The sequence below is a fragment of the Lithobates pipiens genome, unplaced genomic scaffold, assembly GCF_037356315.1.
Source record: "Lithobates pipiens isolate NorthernLeopardFrog02 unplaced genomic scaffold, aLitPip1_a1.2 Scaffold_13, whole genome shotgun sequence".
NCBI classification, from domain to species: domain Eukaryota; kingdom Metazoa; phylum Chordata; class Amphibia; order Anura; family Ranidae; genus Lithobates; species Lithobates pipiens.
In genome coordinates this window covers 413,855,779-413,875,943 of record NW_027507718.1, presented here as the reverse complement: position 1 = coordinate 413,875,943, position 20,165 = coordinate 413,855,779, and positions in this window count along the sequence as shown.

Below are 20,165 nucleotides of genomic sequence, written 5' to 3'. Positions count from 1 at the left end.
CAATTTCAATCCATGTATGGCCCGCTTAACCACTATGCAGTCCCTAAACATCCTTCCACAAACCTTTACATTTTTCCTTCCCAGATTACGTTATCCTCCTCTCACTGTCATACTCTCCACACTTCTCTCCTATACATAGTGCCCACTGTCATACTCTCCACACTTCTCTCCTGTACATACTGCTCACTGTCATACCCTCCACACTTCTCTCCTATACATAATGCCCGCTGTCATATCCTACACACTCCTCTCTTGTACATAGTGCCCGTTGTCATACACTTCTCTCCTGTACATAATGCCCACTGTCGTACCCTCCACACTCCTCTCCTATACATAGTGCCCACCGTCATACACTCCATACTCCTCTCCTGTACATACTACTCACTGTCATACCCTCCACACTCCTCTCCTATACATAGTGCCCACTGTCATACCTCCAACACTTCTCTCCTATACATAGTGCCCACTGTCATACCCTCCACACTCCTCTCCTGTACATACTACTCCCTGTCATACCCTCCACACTCCTTTCCTGTACATACTACTCACTGTCTTACCCTCCGCACTCCTCTCCTGTACATACTACTCACTGTCATACCCTCCATACTACTCTCCTATACATAATGTCCACTGTCATACCCTCCACACTTCTCTCCTATACATAGTGCCCACTGTCATACCCTCCACACTCCTCTCCTGTACATACTACTCACTGTCATACCCTCCATACTCCTCTCCTATACATAATGTCCACTGTCATACCCTCCACACTTCTCTCCTATACATAGTGCCCACTGTCATACCCGCCACACTCCTCTCCTGTACATACTACTCACTGTCATACCCTCCATACTCCTCTCCTATACATAGTGCCTACCGTCATACCCTCCCTCCACACTCCTCTCCTGTAATTACTGCTTACTGTCCTACTCTCCACACTTCTCTTCTGTACATATTGCTCACTGTCATCCTCCACACTCCTGTACATATTGATCACTGTCATACCCTCCACACTCTTCTCTTATACGTAGTGCCCAATGTCATACCCTCTACACTCCTCTGCTGTGCATACTGCCCACTGTCATACCCTTCACACTCCTCTCCTGTACATAGTGCCTTCTGCCATACCCTCTGCACTCCTCTCATGTACATAGTGCCCACTGTTAGACCCTCCACATTCCTCTCCCTCACCTGCGCATACTTCCCACTTTTATACCATCCATACTCCTCCCCTGTGCCTCTTACCCACAAAAACTGTTCTTTAAAATTATACTGAATATCCTCAATGTTACCAGCTCTAGAATGGGCACTTCTGTCAGTTCAACTAAAGGAAATCTCACAGTCCTCATATTTGTTCTGCCCCATTATTAGTACTTATTTCATTTTGTAATTACTATTGTGATGTATAGAGGAACACGGGGGATGTCAGCTACTCTAAATATAGCACTTGTAAAAAAAAGCGTCCCTGAAAATATTTTTGAAATGTTGACAACTATGCACTTAGGCACTACCCAAGGGCCACAGGGTTAGTAGGGGGCCCCATGAGAGGCTCCTGTGATATTAAAGCGGTAATAAACTTTTCTAACATTTCTACTTTTTAGAGGCCCTGGGATAGGTTATGCCATAATGTACAAATATGCCCAGCATATTAGGACATTAGAGTACACTTAAATTGTCAGACTGAGCTCTCCAGTGCTGTGATCAGTCCGGCGGGGCCCGGGCACTTCGATCTCCACCCGGTCTTCCTTCTGGGTTCTGTGCCTTCGGTCACTTGCCTTGGCCAGGCTGCGTTAATGTCATTCCTACACATGCTCATGTGCATCCTCTTTCTCTCATCCCCCCTTTCTCTCTCATCCTCCCTCCCTTACCCCTCACATCTCTTTCATCCCCTTTCTCTCTATCTCATCCTCCCTCTCTCTCTTTAATTTAATTTGTTTTAACAAAAAATAGTTAGCATTTTTATTTACTTATTGTTTATAAAAGGCCCCACCAAAATTCTCAGCACCGGGCCCATGATGTTCTTAATCTGGCCCTGTGTGCTGCACCCTGTTAAGTACTTGCCTACCGGGCCCTTTTCCCGACCAGGCCAGTTTTCAGATTATAGTGTTCTCACACTTTAAATGACAATTGCATGGTCATGTAACACTTATAGATAGACATGTAGGCATTTGGGCCTTGATTGAATAGGAAAAGATAATATGTTCTGCTGGAGAGGGGAGTACAAAAGCAAACCTTTTTTATTTACTCTGCATTGGTGCAGGCACGGACAAATGTCTCACTGATTCACTAGTGATGTGTGGGTGAGGCTTAACACATCAAGTTGGCGAACCTGGATGTAGCGAAAGATAATGCCTGAACTGTAGGCTGAGGCCACTAGTCATACTTGTACAGCTGTAAAGCAACACTCCATCTTAGAAGCAATTCTACTCCATGTGTTTATTTAACTCTTTAGGGCTCCAACACAGTTATAATGTCCTTCCTATGCCTCTGAACTTTCACACAGTTTCTCCCTTGATTAATGCAGCATTTCTGGGTTGGTGCGTGTGAACATGCACCAAACTCCACCAGCTCAGGTTCCAGTCACTTTTTCCTAGTGACTTTGACCCACATTATCATGGACACCAGGAAGCTGTTGTCATTTCACTTACAAGCTTTTGTTAACCCCTGAGGCCTCACTACTTATTCCCTCCATGACATTCAGGCCAGGTCCCTAGGGCACTCCATGTCACAATATCAGACCCAGTATGTGGGGTACTGATCGCTAGGAATGGAGCCAAGCTCACAAGCTCCTTTACTACTAGGGCACCCTTCACCTGGGCCATGTCATCCACTTTCTGCCCAGCTGGCTGCTTATATACCTGATGCTGTTCCAATTGTCATTAGCAATCATTATGCAGCTTCCCTTGGATAGCCTCCCATCTATTAGACATGGATACAGCTCCATCCTCTGATCCTCTCATTCCACGTGTTAAAACCTAGTCCTTTGATACACAATGCACTCACGCCTTTAGTAACATTAGACCAAGTCCATATGCCTTTAAACCCCGACTGGGCTCCCACAAGGGGTGGTAAATTTCAAAGTGGAAATTACATTCACAGCAGTATTTTCCTTCTCTTCCCATGCAGAAAGCAACCAAAAAGCCCTTGACCTACAGGAGATATAGTTTTTCCTTTTTAGATGTTTTGTCAGGCAGAGGGCAATACTTCTCAGAAAAGCCTGGGAAAACCTGAACAGAAGTGTTAACCCTTACCTCTCAGGCAGCACCACTTCTACTGGGCAATCTTAACTAAACAGTGCAATTCACATAACAGAAAAACAGAAAAGGAGGCAGGGGACTGCTGCAACTAGGATTGTAGATACATAAATACCATTATTGGCATAACCACCCTAACCTGGCTCTATATATCACCCTAACCTAGCTCTATATCACCTAACATGGCTCTATATACCACCCTAACCTGGCACTATATACCACCCTAACCTGGCTCTATATCACCTAACCTGGCACTATATACCACCCTAAACTGACTCTATATACCACCCTAACCTGGCTCTATATCATCTAACCTGGCACTATATACCACCTTAACCTTGCACTATATACAACCCTCAGCTGGCTCTATATCACCCTAACCTGGCTCTATATCACCTAACCTGGCACTATATATCACCCTAACCTGGCACTATATCTCCTAACCTGGCACTATATACCACCCTAACCTGGCTCTATATCACCCTAATCTGGCCCTATTTCACCCTAACCTGACTCTATATCACACAACATGGCACTACATAATCCTAACCTGGCACTATATCACCCTAACCTGGCACTATATACCACCCTAACCTGGCACTATATCATTTAACCTGGCAGTACACTACCCTAACGTCACTTGACATTGACCTGGGTTGCTGCCCACCTGCGGGGGTGCCAGATATAGGATTCCGGGTGTCAAATTCTCTAGGTATGCCCCTGGCCAGTTTAAGTGACAGCCTGTCAAAGTAATGCAGCCAATAATTTGAGCACCACTAGGGCGGGCTGGGGCGGGCTGGGGCGGGGGGCAGGGTGGAAGTTCCCCCCAGGCGGCCTAGCTTATCTATAAAACTGCCGCTGCCTGTCTGCTATTTTTTCGCCTGTGCCGGGTAGAAGTCGCGGTGGTGGCTGCCGACTGGCTAGCTGGCTGCTGCACTGCATTCTGGGAGTTGTAGTTAGGACTGCGCTCAAGTTCCTGGTGGCGGTGGGTAGAACTGAGCAGCGCAGAAAAATACAACTCCCAGGAATCTCGGAGGCAGGCGTTCGACATGCCAGGGGATGCATCATGAATATCATGTGACTGGCTTAGGCTGTGGGCTGGGCGCTGGGTTGAGAGGCTGCAACTAGTTTTGAGGACAGTGAATGAGAGAGCATCCAACTTACTTTGAGTCAGTGAGACGAGCAGCTTACCCATCCACTACACTCCCGGAGTCTTTGGACAGGAGGCAGGTAGAGGCAGCTTGGAAGTTGTCATCAATCCCCCCCTCCCCCAAGAGGCCCTGCAAGGACCTGCTGAGTTGAGAGAGAGAGACCCAGACCCTGACACCCCTAGATGACCCCCAAATACTAACTTGCTAACTGACATATCATAATGGATGTCACACCACTTCCTTAAACTAAACCTAAATCTAAAACTGAGCTATTAATATTCCCCCCGCACATGCCCCCCTCCATGACTTTTCCATCAAAATCAACAATGCAACCATCAGGCCCTCCCTTCATGCCAGGGTACTAGGTGTAACCCTAGACTCTGACTTGTAATTTCAGCCCCAAGTCCAATCGTTGTCAAAAGTTTGTAGATTTCACCTCCGTAACATCTCTAAAATTTGCCCCTTTTTAACAAATGAAACCACCAAGCTCCTCATTCACTCTCTTGTTATATCTCGCCTTGACTATTGCAACTCCCTTCTCATTGGCCTGCCTCTCCATAGCCTTATCCACCTTACCAACCGCTCAGTGACTGCCAACCCTCTCCTCCAATCCCTACACTGGCTCCCAATCTCCCAGCGAATTAAATTCAAAATACTAACCACAACATACAAAGCCATTCACAACTCTACCCCGAGCTACATCACCAATCTTGTCTCCAAATATCACCCAAATCGTCCCCTCCGTTCTTCTCAAGACCTCCTACTCTCAAGCTCTCTCGTCTCCTCCTCCCATACTCGTCTCCAGGATTTCTCCAGAGCCTCTCCAATCCTCTGGAACTTGCTACCTCCACTGGTCCGGCTATCCCCTACTCTTGCTACCTTCAGGCGATCCCTGAAAACTCATCTATTCAGGGAAGCCTACCACGTCTCAAACTAATCTCCTACCACTTCCATCAGCTCATTCCCAACAGTTATAACCTTTTGTACCACCTGCCCCACCCTATTAGATTGTAAGCTCTTCTGAGCAGGGCCCTCTTAATCCTCTTGTATTTTATTGTATTGTAACTGTATTGTCTCCTTTTTATATTCTAAAGCGCTGCGTAAATTGCTGGCGCTATATAAATCCTGAATAATAATAATAACATCCCATTCCCACCTCCTGCCCATACACTCCATTTATCTTGCCCAAGTGTCCTGCCCACCACCCAGTAACCTCAAAATAGGAAATAGCTTTCAACACTCCCTTTCTGTCAGGTTCTGTGCTGGCCATAGCCTGTGAGCCTTGCTTGTCATGGCCTGCGGGCCCTGCTTGTCATGGCCTGTGGGCAGTGGATTCAGGAGGGGGGGGTGACCCGGGCTATAGCCCTGAGTGGGCCCCGAAAAATCTCTGGGTCTCTGTATTACCAATGACCATTATTAGCCCTAAGTCCCAAGGTCTAGGGTTGGTCAAGAACTGGGGGCCATTGACCACCTGTTTTTCTGCGTGTTTGCAAAATTAATGTGGGCCGATCTGGATGAAGTACAGGGCCTAATTTTTATCCCAGTCCAGCCCTGCTCTCCATCTCCATAACATACTGAGGGAGGGTTTTTCTGTGGATTTCTGTCAGTATCAGCATTTAACAAACAGCTATAACAAAATGATTTCAATGGTTTATTTAACAGACCAAAAGGGATCAATTAGGAGAAGTTAAGAGAGGGTTACTGTTTACTAGGTATGAACCGAACAAAGCCCCCCTCCCCGGTTTGGTTCACAGCAGAACATGCGAACAGGCAAAAATTAGTTCGAACACACAAACACAGTTAAAGTCTATGGGACACGAACATGAAAAATCAAAGTGCTAATTTTAAAGTCTTATATGCAAGTTATTCTCATAAAAAGTGTTTGGGGACCTGGGTCCTGCCCCAGGGGACATGTATCAATGCAAAAAAAGTTTTAAAAACAGAATTTTTTTCAGGAGCAGTGATTTTAATAAGGCTTAAAATTAAACAATAAGAGTGAAATATTCCTTTAAATTTGTTACCTGGGGAGTGTCTAGAGTATGCCTGTATAATGGTGCATGTTTCCTGTGTCCCTGCACATAATGACATTTTTAAAGAAAAAAAGTAATTTAAAAGTACTCGCGGCTATAATGAATTTTTGGTCCCGGCAATACACCTTTGGGTCTGGTATGGTCTGGTATGAATATTAAGGGGAACCTCGAACCAAAAAAAAAATAAAAATTGCGTGGGGCTCCCCATCAAAATCCATACCAGATCCTTCAGGTGGAACATCACCCCCCGAGGAAGATATGAAATTACCTTGTATTGACACATGTAGGGGAAGGGGACAGGACGGCACACTTAGCAGATCAGCTGTTAGGAACGATCAGCATACCATGCCGTTACCGGCCAGTTTCAACCATTCGTTTTTTGCTTGATGTAGAATGGCACACTGAAGAGTCTGATTACCGCATCACTTTCACGGCATACTGAATTGCATGGAGCATGGAGCATGGAGCACCTGTAGATTAGAAATTTGAACTTTGCACAGTGCACTTAAGCACTTTTTTATAATTCCAGTATTTGGATCTATTTAGATTTCCACTGACTTATTTGCTTTAATATTTTTCATCACTATATGAATGCACATTGTTACTTTATTATTTGGCTATTAAGCACTTGTTATTTTATATATTTTTCATCACATATTTTATACATTATTATTATTACCACAGTGTAGAAGATATATTTTACCAGTTCAGAGGCTTTATGCTGATACCTTTGATAGTGCATCGTTTTTAATGCGATTTTAGGACTTTTAAAGGGTGTCCTGCGGCTTTCGAATTTGGCATGAACACCCCAAATTGTTTGCTATTCGTCGAACAGGCAAACACCCGATGCTCGAGTCGAACTTAGGTTCGACTCGAACATCGGGCTCATCCCTAATGTTTACCTACATATGCATAAAATATGAAAAGGAACTTCTATTATCCCATACTGCCTATCTAAGAGCTCCCTCGCATTGGACTACACTTTGTAAGGTGTTTGTAGTACAGCTGTAGACTTTGATTTTTCTGTATAACTACAGATATCGTCATTTAATACAGTAACACAAACACAGAAACTAGATAAAAATAAGGAAATTGGGACTTTGAATGGGGCTATTGACTGGTTAAAGTGAAGATGTGTTTTAAACATGGTTTAATGGCATAAAAAGAAATATGAAAGCATTACAATAGTACATATCATTATATGCACTATTGTAATGCTTTCATATTTATTATTATGTCATTAAACCATGTTTGAAACACATGTTTACCTTAACCAGTCAATAGCCCCATTCAAAGTCCCAATCTCCTTCTTTTTATCTATTTAAACCAATGGAGGCACATACATGCTTCATCCAAAGTCCCAAAACTTCCCATTATTTCCAAACACAGATACTAAACCATATAAACATGTGAAAACCATTTAAAAATATTAACTTAAAATTAAATTCTAGACAAGAATATTTCAGATATATATTAACATTGATCCAACCTTGACCAATGTAACTATCTATATAACATACAATGAGAAACCGCTGCTCACAGGTCATGTTTGTCGGCCATGCTGCTCAGACTGCACAGCAATTAAGGTGCACGCCCTGCCACTGCTGCAGGCTCTCTGGTATACAAATGATTGGATGGCTGCACACTCAATACAACAAGTCAACAAGTATTAAAGGTAGGTGTTCAGTAGTAGAATGGGGTGACACTAATCACATACAGTGAAAATAGCTTGGCAATGTTAACATGTTTAAAGAGGAAGTAAACCCTGATGAGTTTACTTCCTCTTTCATTCCCTGCAAAGGCAAAGCATAATGGACTACTATGCATCGCATAGTAGTCCATTATGTGTCAGTTACCTGACACAGGAGCCAGCGAAGTCGCCGCTGTCCCCTGTAGTCCGCCGCATTCATCTTGTTGGTGGCGTCTCGCAGCTCCGCCGCTGTCATTCGGCGAAGCCGCGATGACGTCACTCCTGCGCATGCGAACGGGAGTCGACACGCGCGGCAGCTCCATTCTTGGAAATGCCGCGCTCAGTGCACCTGCGCGCCGCTGTCTACGGCTGTCTTCCTCCTCGTGCCCAAAGCCCGGTATAAATCCAAGGGTGATCGGAGATTCGCTGTCCAAGGGCCTCTGCTATGGAATGCTCTACCAATCAACATCCGCCTGGAAGAAAATCACCTGGCTTTTAGGAAAAAACTCAAGACCTTCCTCTTCTAGCAGATGATCAAAGCTCGCCACAGTGCCTAGAGGCGATTCAGTTCGCATTGCGCGCTATATAAGTATTTCATTCATTCATTCATTCAGACAGCGGTGCCCGCTTTCGGGCAAATATCTCCTAAACCATATAGGTTTAGGAGATATTTCTTGGACCTACAGGTAAGCCTTAATCTAGGCTTACCTGTAGGTCAAAGTGGTTTGCAAGGGTTTACAACCACTTTAATGTTACATTACCCATAAATCTATTACCTTCTTACATTTCCACCCCACTTATCACTTGAAGACCCAATAAATCAAATCCATTCTATTGGTCAGCAATATGCACTATACTAGAAAAAGTATTGGTATGATTGCCTTTACACGCACATACATTTTATTAACATCCCAGTCTTAGTCTGTAAGGTTTAATGTTGAGTTGGCCCACCCTTTGCAGCCAAAACGAGCATGAGTTAGGGACAAACATTGGCTGTTTGCCCATTCGACGAACACTTGATTTATCAGGGCGTTCAACCATTTGTTCGGGCCACAATGCACATTGAAAGCCCTGATTGCGTGAAGCAAGGGAAGCTTTGCCCAACAAGAGCACATAGCACTGTCAGAGCCTCACATTGAGTTAGTATGCTAGAGTGGGCTATTGTGATTCTATTGTGGGTGTAAAGTATTTGTTTGGTGTAAATCTAGTGATAATGCAGCATTAGTGTAGTGCGACCATTCATTTTTACTTTAGTCTCATTGTATTTTGTCAGCGTGTAACTGCATGTTTAAGGCAGTATATTGCAGTGCATTGTTGCGTGTTTAACGCAGTATATTTCAGTGCATTGGTGCACGTTTACCACAGTATATTGCAGTGCATTGGTGCATGTTTAACGCAGTATATTTCAGTGTGTTGGTGCACGTGTACTGCAGTATATTGCAGTGCGTTGGTGAACATTTAACGCAGTGTTTACTGCAGCATATTTCAGTGCGCGAGTGCATGTTTAATGTAGTATATTTCAGTGCATTATATTTCAGTGAGTTAGTGCACGTTTAACACAGTATATTTCAGTGCAGTATATTTTAGTGCATTAGTGCATGTTTACCGCAGTATATTGCATTGCATTAGTGCATGTTTAAAGAAGTATATTGCAGTGCGTTAGTGCACGTTAAAGGCAGTATATTTTAACGTAGTATATTCAGTGCATTATTGCACGTTTACTGCAGTATATTGCAGTGCGTTATCGCATGTGTAATGCCGAGTATTTCAGTATGTTAGTGCACGATTACCGCAGTATATTTCAGGGCAGTATATTTTAGTGCATTAGTACACATTTAAAGTAGTATATTGCAGTGTGTTAGTGCACAGTTAAAGCAGTATATTTCAACTTAGTATATTTCAGTGCATTATTGCACATTTACCCGCAGTATATTGCAGTGCGCTAGTGCACATTTAATTCAGTATATTTCAACGCAGTATATTTCAGTGCGTCATTGCACGTTTACCACAGTATATTTCAGTGCGTTATTGCATGTTTACCACAGTATACTGCAGTGCGTTAATGCACATTTACCAAAGTATATTTTAATGCATTAGTACAAATTTAAAGCAGTATATTGCAGTGTGTTAGTGTGCGATTAAAGCAGTATATTTCAACGTAGTATATTTCTGTGCGTTATTGCACATTTACCCGCAGTATATTGCAGTGCACATGTAATGCAGTATATTTCAATGCAGTATATTTCAGCTCGTCATTGCACATTTACCGCAGTATATTTCAGTGTGTTAGCACACGTTTAACACAGTATATTTCAGTGCATTATTGCATGTTTACCACAGTATATTGCAGTGCATTAGCGTGTGTTTAATGCAGTTTATTTCAGGGCAGTATATTTCAGTGCATTAGTGCACGTTTACTGCAGTATATTTCAGGGCAGTATATTTTAGTGCATTAGTACACATTTAACGCAGTATATTGCAATGTGTTAAGCCCCGTACACACGAGCGGACTTTTCAACATCCAAAGTCCGTCAGACCGAGTCCGTCAGACTATCCGATCGTGTGTGGGCTGCAACGGACTTTAGCTTCGCAAAAGTCTGACGGACTTTAGAAATGAAGCATGCTTCAAATTTTCCCGACGGAACTCCGCCGGACCCGGTCCCCTTCGAAAAATCCGCTCGTGTGTATGCTACTCCGACGGACTAAAACCGACGCTAGGGCAGCTATTGGCTACTGGCTATGAACTTCCTTATTCGAATCCAGTCGTACGTCATCACGTTCGACTCCGTCGGAGTTTGGTGTGATGGTGTGTGTCCAAGTCCGTTCGGTCGAAAAGTCCGCCAGAACTCCGCCAGAACTCCGTCGGAACTCCGGCGGAACTCCTTTGGAGGTCTGTCGGACATAAGTCCTCTCGTGTGTACGGGGCTTTAGTGTACCTTTAAAGCAGTATATTTCAACGTAGTATGTTTCAGTGCATTATTGCACATTTATCCGCAGTATATTGCAGTGTGCTAGTGCACATTTAAAACAATATATTTAAACGCAGTATATTTTGGTGTGTTATTGCACGTTTACCACAGTATATTGAAGTGCGTTAGTGCGCATTTTATGCAGTATATTTCAGTGTGTTATTGCATGTTTACCGCAGTATATTGCAGTGCATTAGTGCACATTTATATTTTAGTGCAGTATATTTCAGTGCGCTTGTGGTAAAGTGCACCAAACACCCCTTTCCGTTGATTAAAGTGCATCCATGTACACATTTTCCCATCTTCATTACATTTTGTTAATTACCCCCCCATCATGTCTGAGAGGCCAACAAGGAGAGCTAGACATTCACATGGCACTGTGAGGGCTTCTGTGTCCACAGGCAAAAGTGGACGTGGTCCATCCTCAGGCAGGGCATCTTTTCCTCTGTTTAGTGATGTTGCCTGTGCTATCCAGCCACAGTATGCAGAGGAAGTGTGGACTGGCTTACGAAACCATCCTCATCCTCCTCATTATTCATCACCCAAGCTGGCACTAGTGTGAAGTCCACTGCAGCTGCCAGAGTGGCATATTCTGCATCCTTGTCTGCAGCAATTTCTGTCATAGCCCCAGCATCAAGGATGGAGGAGTCAGCTGAGTTATTTGAACACAGTGTCAGTCACTTGTGCCTTGACGATGAACAGCTATTTCTTTAGTCGGATGTTGTTTCTGCAGGTTAAGGAAGGTAGAAACATGAGCCTACAGAGAGGGGAGATCACTGGTAAACAACAACTTGGCAGTCATGTTCCCCCAGCCAGCGCAGCATATTGCCAAGTTGGGTGTCAAAATAAAAAATAAAAAGTAAAATAAATAAGAAAAAATAATTAATTCATTTTAAAGCGACCGTCCCGACGAGCTCACGCGCAGAAGCGAATGTATATGTAAGTAGCGCCTACATATGAAAACAGTGTTCAAACCACACATGTGAGACATCGCAGCAATCATTAGAGCAAGAGCAATAATTCTGTAACTCACAACTAGTAACCAATAAAAATTTGTAAACGTTGCCTATGGAGATTTTTAACGGTAAAAGTTTGACGCCATTCCACGAGCAGGCGCAATTTTGAAGCATGACATGTTGGGTATCAATTTACACTGCATAACATTATCTTTCCCAATATAAAAAAAATGGGCTAACATTACTGTTGTCTTATTTTATTCAAAAAGGTGTATTTTTTCCCCAAAAAAAGTGCTCTTGTAAGACCGCTGCACAAATACAATGTGACAGAAAGTAGCAACATCTGCCATTTTATTCTCTAGGGTGTTAGAAAAAAATATATAATGTTTGGGGGTTCTAAGTAATTTTCTAGCAAAAAAATTATTTTAACTTGTATACAACAAGTGCCAAAAAGAGGCTCAGTCCTTAAGTGATTATCAGAAGGTTTTCCATCCCCAGAATGCTTGGGAGTAGTACGTGGTTGGGAGGAGGCAGTTCCAGATACGGTAATCTTTAGTGACACAGAGAAGTCTGCTTCTAATGCCTCCACAAACTTGCGATGCATGGGCTCCCTCATTCTTCAAAGCCTTCAAAGGAGAAGGATCACTATTGGTTGACAACCTCCTTGACCACTGTTACAGAGGGAGCAGAATATTAAAACTCCTGAGCGCACCTTAACCACTTCAGCCCCAGAAGATTTGGCTGCTGAAGGACTGGGCAATTTTTTACGATTCCGCACTGCGTCACTTTAACTGACAATTGCGCGGTTGTGCAATGCTACAGCCAAACAATTTTTTTTCCCCACAAATAGAGCTTTCTTTTGGTGATATTTGATTGCCTCTGCAGTTTTTATTTTTTGCGTTATAAACAAAAAAAGGGCAACAATCTTGACAAAAACACAATATTTTGTACTTTTTGCTATAATAAAAATCCCCATTTTTTTTTTAACAATTTTTTTCTCTGTTTAGGCCGATATGTATTCTTCTACATATTTTTGGTTTGCAATAAGCGTATATTGATTGGTTTGTGCAAACGTTATAGTGTCTACAAAATAGGGGATAGATTTATAGCTTTTTTATTATTATTACAATTTTTTTTTACTAGTAATGGTGGCGATCTCCGATTTTTATCATGACTGTGACATTATGGCAGACACATCAGACAATTTTGACACATTTTTGAGACCATTGGCATTTATAAAAATTTAACTGGCAGTGAATGGGGTTAACACTAGGGGGTGATCAGGGGAAGGGGACTGACTAGAGGAAGTGACGGATCATGGTTCCTAGCTAATAGGAACACACAACCTGTCACTCCTCTCAGAACAGAACACAGATTTGTGTATTTACACACACACTTTTGTGTTCTGTCCCTCGTGCTCATGATCGCTCGTGGCTGGCAGTCAGCACGTGCCTGCTATCCTGATCCCACGAGCCGACGTATAGCTACGATGGTTTGCGGGATAGTGTCTACCTGCTGCAGTAAAATGATGGCAGCTGGTTGACAAGTGGTTAAAGAGGAGTTTGGCTAGGTTCACACTGCTACGAATTTTATTGCGAATTTGAGCCATTGCGATTTCTTAAATTCGCAAGTCATTTAAATGACATAGATTAAAATGAGTGCCGTTCACATCAATGCGTTGCGAATATAACCTGCGGGGAAAAAAGTCCAGTGCAAGTTTGATCCATGTGCGATGCGAATTCAGCTCCATAGACTGCAACACTTGCAGTAGAATCGCAAGAGCGCATAAAGAATTCGCAATGCAAATTCGCAACACGATCGGATCAATATTGAGCTAAATTCGCACCGCAGCAGTGTGAACCTGGCCTTTATGTAACCCCTGTCCAGACTCTGGTAGGTTAGAGTCTCCTGGAAAACAACGTTTTGAGGCTTGTGTTGGTTAAGAGAGGAGTGGTGGAGAAGGTGGCCACCTCAGTGATGCATTTTTAAAATGTTTTAATCCTAGGTGCCCAGTGCTGTCAGCTTCCACATCCCATCGGCAATGTCTGCATCATAAGGTGGGAGATTATCTAGGGGTGTAAACAGACATGGAGAGCTGTCCAGTTGACGATTCACTGGGTTACTGTGTCATACTAATAGACCACTCACACACTCTTATTTTTCTTAAATTTTTTTTTTTGGGCGTGTGTAGCACATCCAGTGTCCTCAACTATTTAAAGCATATCTATGGTCATATATTAACTTCCACATTATATTTTAAATATTTGTAGTACACTTCTATTACTCTGAACATCTTAAATCTTAATCTTAAAGTCTGTAAACTTGGTGAAGATTCCCACACATTTACTTCCTTTAAATCTCTGACGTGTATTCACTTGTCCCTGTGAACAGGCACTGCTGTGTCACACACTTCACAGAGTCTGCCTTCTGAATTTTAAGGAGGCAGAGTTAGTACAGGAAGCACTGCTTGCAGGCAACAAGATATCATGGGATAAGTACAGTAGTCCTTACAAGTTGAAAGTAAACAGCAGTGGAGAAGTTGTAAAGCATGCAGGAAATCAAGGAAGTTGTGAAAAGAGATGACCAGCAGACAGGCAGAACTTACATCAAGAAAGGAGATTCTTCAAGTAAGCTTTTATTGGATTGTCAAATATAACTATTGTTTGTATTGTTATTACAACGTTGATGTTCTAAAATGAAAGTGTTTGCTGAGACCATAGATTTCCTTGGTTTACTTCTGTTTTAAAAAGAAAAACAGTAGTTGTTTTATGGAAAGCTAATGATGTGGCTTTGGATTCATGCATTTTTACACTAACCGCAGTTCAGCTTTAAATTAGCATGACAATACTAAGTTGAAATGCATGCTTAATACAACAAATACTTAAAGCGGGAGTCCGCGTTTTTTTTTTTTTTTAAAAGCCAGCAGCTACAAATACTGCAGCTGCTGACTTTTAAAATAGTGACACTTACCTGTCCAGCGCGCCCGCGATGTCGGCACCCGAAGCTGATCTCTCGATCGTCTCTTGGGTGCTGCTGCCGCCTTCATTTCCCGGTTCCCTACTGCGCATGCGCGAGTCGCGCTGCGCAATAAGGATGGACCCGCTGCCTCTGGGATCTGTGTGTTTCCCAGCAGGCAGCGGGGGACTTTCGGAAAGGGGCGTAATCTACGCCCCTTTCCGCAGAGCTATACTGTACAGGTGCCTGCACCCCCTCCCCCCTGAAAGGTGCCAATTGTGGCGCCGGAGGGGGGGAGGATTCCAATGAGCGGAGGGTCCACTTTAGGGTGGACCTCCGCTTTAAAATATATTGTACTTTTGCAATAATGATAAAAAAGCAAAAGTGCAAATGTGTTTTATACATTAAATGAATGGTGCAATGTGATTTTGATTGCAAGTTAGATGTTCAACAAGTCAATTTTATTAACATCCTCCTTTTAAATGTGTAACTTAGCTATGAGCTTCTTTGGGCAGACAGAATTCTCGTCGGAAAAAGCTCTGATGGTTTTCCTGTCGGAAATCCGACGGAATTTGGCTCAAGTCCAATGGAGCATACTCACTGTCGGAATTTCCAACAAAAAGCTCACATAGGACTTTTACTGGGGGAATTTGCAATCGTGTGTACGGGGCATAAGAGATTAAATGTAGTCATTTTTTTAATCAGAACAAGTGACAGTGAGAGTGCTTACATTCAAGAAGTGTCTCTTGTGCTGGTGATTGCTGTCTTAGTTGAAAGCTTCAGTCCTCCACTAAAGTTTCAAAAGTAAAGTAAATAATACATTTAGATCATTATATACTGTATTGAGAATAAGAATCATGTAGGATATGTATTAACATGATATTAAAGGGGGTTTTTTTTTTTTAAAACAAACATGTCATACTTATCTGCTCTGTGAAACAGTTTGCACAGAGTAGCCCTGATCCTCCTCTTCTTGGGTCCCCATTAGTGCTACTGGCTCCTCCCTCCTGCCTAGTGCCCCCATAGCAAGCTGTTGAGCATGCTCATTCCCAAGCCACTGCTCCATGTGTCTTCACGCACGGAGCATGACTCGGCCTGATACCCACTCTCTCCACAATGGTTCACTGGCTGTGATTGACAGTAGCGCGAGCCAATGGCTACTGTTCCTGTCTCAGCCAATGAGGAGGAAAGACCAGGGAGAGCCGAGGCTCTTGTGCATATCACTGGACCGAGTTGAGGTTCAGATACGTTTTTCTGGGGCTATGTTTTACCTTCACGAATAGAATGCATGAAGGTAAAAAACCTTGAGCTTATACAATCACATTAATTATTTTGTATGGACACATTTCTAAGCTCTCAACAGTATTACCCCAAGAAGCCAGACAAGTTAAGAGTCATCTTTGATTGTTCAGCAAAGTTTCAAGGCATCTCCCTAAATGACACCTTAATGACAGGCCACGACTTGATACATTCTCTAGTGGGGGTCCTCTGTCGCTTCAGGAAGGAAGAAGTTGCTGTGATATGTGACATTGAAAGGATGTTTCACCAGTTCTACATCCCTCCAGAAATACTTAAGGTTCCTTTGGTAGGAGAACGGCCAGTTAGAAACAACCAAAAGAATACAGAATGGCAGTTCCCCTTTTCGGTGCCAGTTCATCTCCAGGATGTGCCAACTTTGGCCTCAAGTATCTTGCACAACAACACAAGGCAGATTATCCTTCAGTATCAGCCTTCATTGAGAAGAACTTTTATGTCGACAACAGCCTATCCAGTGTTTCAGTGTTTCAACAATCAGAGAAGCTCCAAATCTAATCCTTGAAGAGCAAGGATTATGTAAAAATGCTGGCTTAAGACTGCATAAATTCAACTCTAATAAAAGGGGCGTCCTGTCTTGCATAGCTCCATCAGAAAGAGTAACAACTAGTGAACCTCTCAAACTTAACCCAGACTCAACATCAGAAGGACAAGTACTTGGCATTCAGTGGTCAATTAAAGATGACACCTTCAGTTTCAGCGTTGACATAAAGGATTGACCCTTTAACTTGTCGTGGGATCCTGTCAGTCGTAGCCTCTCTTTATGTTCCTCTAAGCTTCATAGCTCCCTTCATATTGAGTGGCAAATGCATTCTCTTTGTCACAGGGGCATCAGTTGGGATGAACACTTCCTGAGAGCTTAAGCCCATGGTGGGAGGCCTGGAAGAGTAGTCTGCAAGCTTTAAAGAAAATCAAGATTCCCAGATGCTACCATCCTGACTTCGGTAAAAAGGACGGTCTAGTTCGTCGAGTCAAGGTGTTAGTGGGTGACAGAAGATTGCAAGATAAGAAGAACTCTATCAAAACACTCAATTATTGAACGTCCTATTCAAAAACTAGTAGTTCTAATAGAAAGTAGTGAGTTATCCGTTAAGTGATACACTAGCATACCACCATGCAATACAATAGCCAGTCACAGAAGTACCTACAAGCTACATTGTGTAAGACTCATGTTTTTATAGCGGCCATGGTTATGTTCTGTAAATAATGTATGACTCTAAGTCTTATTCATCATAACATAATTTGGTGGGAGTGTAACTGTCTGCTTGTCACTTTAAATCTTTGTTCAGCACTGAATGAGTGGAACCTTTATTGCTTTACTTTTGTTCCCCTGGGGAATGTTTTAATCACCAGACACTTCCTGCTTCTTCTAGTTTTGCAAGGGGCTTTCTCCTTCATTCAGCATCCAGGCAAGCAGCAGCACCTCATGGGAAGGCGATAGTCTATGAAAGTTTTCTAAAGTTTAAAGTTTTGCACCCCTTGGCAAGCGGAGCAAGGTATGCAGTAAAAGATGCATTGTCATTGTCAGTATATATGTTTTTAGGCATAAATTGAGTCCATGCTGTTAGTTAAAAGATATGCTGTAGACAATCCACATGTTTGTACATATAGTCATGCTTTATTAAATGTTAATGTTAATTTAGATATATGTGTAAAGGTAATGGAACACCACTTTGTAACTCTACAGTTGTAATTCTGTTGTAAACCCTTTTGGTAATCTCTGTAAATGAATGTATTGTATGTCATTTTACAGTTTTCACTGTGCATATGGTGCAAATCGTACATATAGGGGGTTATTTACAAATCCACTTTGTACTACAAGTGCAAAGTACACTTGAAATTGCACTGAAAGTGTACTTGGTAGTGCAGTCGCTGTAAATCTGAGGGGTATATCTGAAATGAGGGGAAGCTCTGCTGATTTTATCATCCAATCATGTGCAAGCTAAAATGCTGTTTTTTTAATGTCCCCCTTGGATCTACAGTGACTGCACGTCCAAGTGCACTCACAGTGCAATTTCAAGTGCACTTTGTACTTGTAGTTTGCACTTGTAGTGCAAAGTGAATTTTCCTTTCTTAAATAACCCCCATAGTGCTTATGGTATTTAAGGAGTCAATAGATTAACCTCTGTGGTGTTCAACCTTAATGCACATCTTTGAGGCAAAAAAATAAACGCACTGCACCCATAAGAAGCTCTCCTCTCATTATTTACTCAAAGCCAATGGGGCTGCTACAAGACATGAGTGCTGCCAGCATTGCTGCAGAGGTTGAAGGGGTGGGAGGTCAGCCTATCAGCGCTCAGACCATATGTTGCACATTGCATCAAATTGATCTGCATGGCTGTCGTCCCAGAAGGAAGCCTCTTCAAAAAGTGATTCACAAGAAAGCCTGCAAACAGTTTGCTGAAGACAAGCAGACTAAGGACATGGATTACTGGAACCATGTCCAGTCGTCTGATGAGACCAAGATAAACTTATTTGGATCAGATGGTGTCAAGCGTCTGTGGCGGAAACCAGGTGAGGAGTACAAAGACATGTGTGTCTTGCCTACAGTCAAGATGGTGGGAGTGTCATGGTCTGGGGCTGCATGAGTGCTGCCGGTACTGAGGAGCTACAGTTCACTGAGGGAACCATGAATGGCAACATGTACTGTTACATACTGAAGCAGAGCATAATCCCTTCCTTTTGGAGACTGGGCCGTAAGGCAGTATTCCAACATGATAACGACCCTAAACACACCTCCAAGATGACCACTGCCTTTCTAAAGAAGCTGAGGGTAAAGGTGATGGACCGGTCAAGTATGTCTCCAGACCTAAACCATATTGAGCATCTGTGGGGCATCCTCAAATGGAGGGTGGAGGAGCGCAAGGTCTCTAACATCCATCAGCTCCATGATGTTGCCATGGAGGAGTGGAAGAGGACTCCAGTAGAAACCTGTGAAGCTCTAGTGAACTCCATGCCCAAAAGGGTTAAGATAGTGCTGGAAAATAATGGTGGCCACACAAAATATTGACACTTTGGGCCCCATTTGGACATTTTCGCTTAGGGGTGTACTCACTTTTGTTGCCAGCGGTTTAGACATTAATGGCTGTGTGTTGACTTGAGTTTTGTTTGAGGTGACAGCAAATTTACACTGTTTTAAAAGCTGTACACTCACTACTTTACATTGTAGCGAAGTGTCATTTCTTCAGTTTTGTCACATGAAAAGATATAATAAAATATTTACAAAAATGTGAGGGGTGTACTCACTTTTGTGAGATACTGTATCACTAATATTTGTAAAATATACTGACCCTACTCTGTATATACCATATAAATACCATTTATTGATATCCATACATCTATTTGTCATTAATTAAACCAAATAGAAAATCACATAGAAAACAATTACTGCAGCATTGGTGTTCAAATAGTAGATGGGAGCTTTTAGTATTCTCTATATGTTTCCTGGTTAAAGGCATGCTGCTCCTCAATCATCTGCAGTTTTTCCTTGCTAGGATATGTGGGTGTGGGTGGGTGTGAATCATGACGCAGATTTTGATTATAAACTTTGATCTATGCAATGCTATTTTAAACTTTGTCTTCCAACGTTTTTCTGAAAAAGTCCAAGAAATGCATTTGAGATTTCATTTCAGTGCACAGAAATTTACAAGGATACTGGATTTCTTGCACAATCAATAGGTATTTTCGGCACCTTTAAACAGTGGCTTCACTAGGGTTGGTGTCCCATGGTGTGGCAAAACATTGTGTCAACCCCTCCCCCCAGACACCATACTGTATGCTATTTACAATGGTCTGTATAATGTACAGCATGTTATCAGGGTACAGACTGGTCTGTATATAATTGAC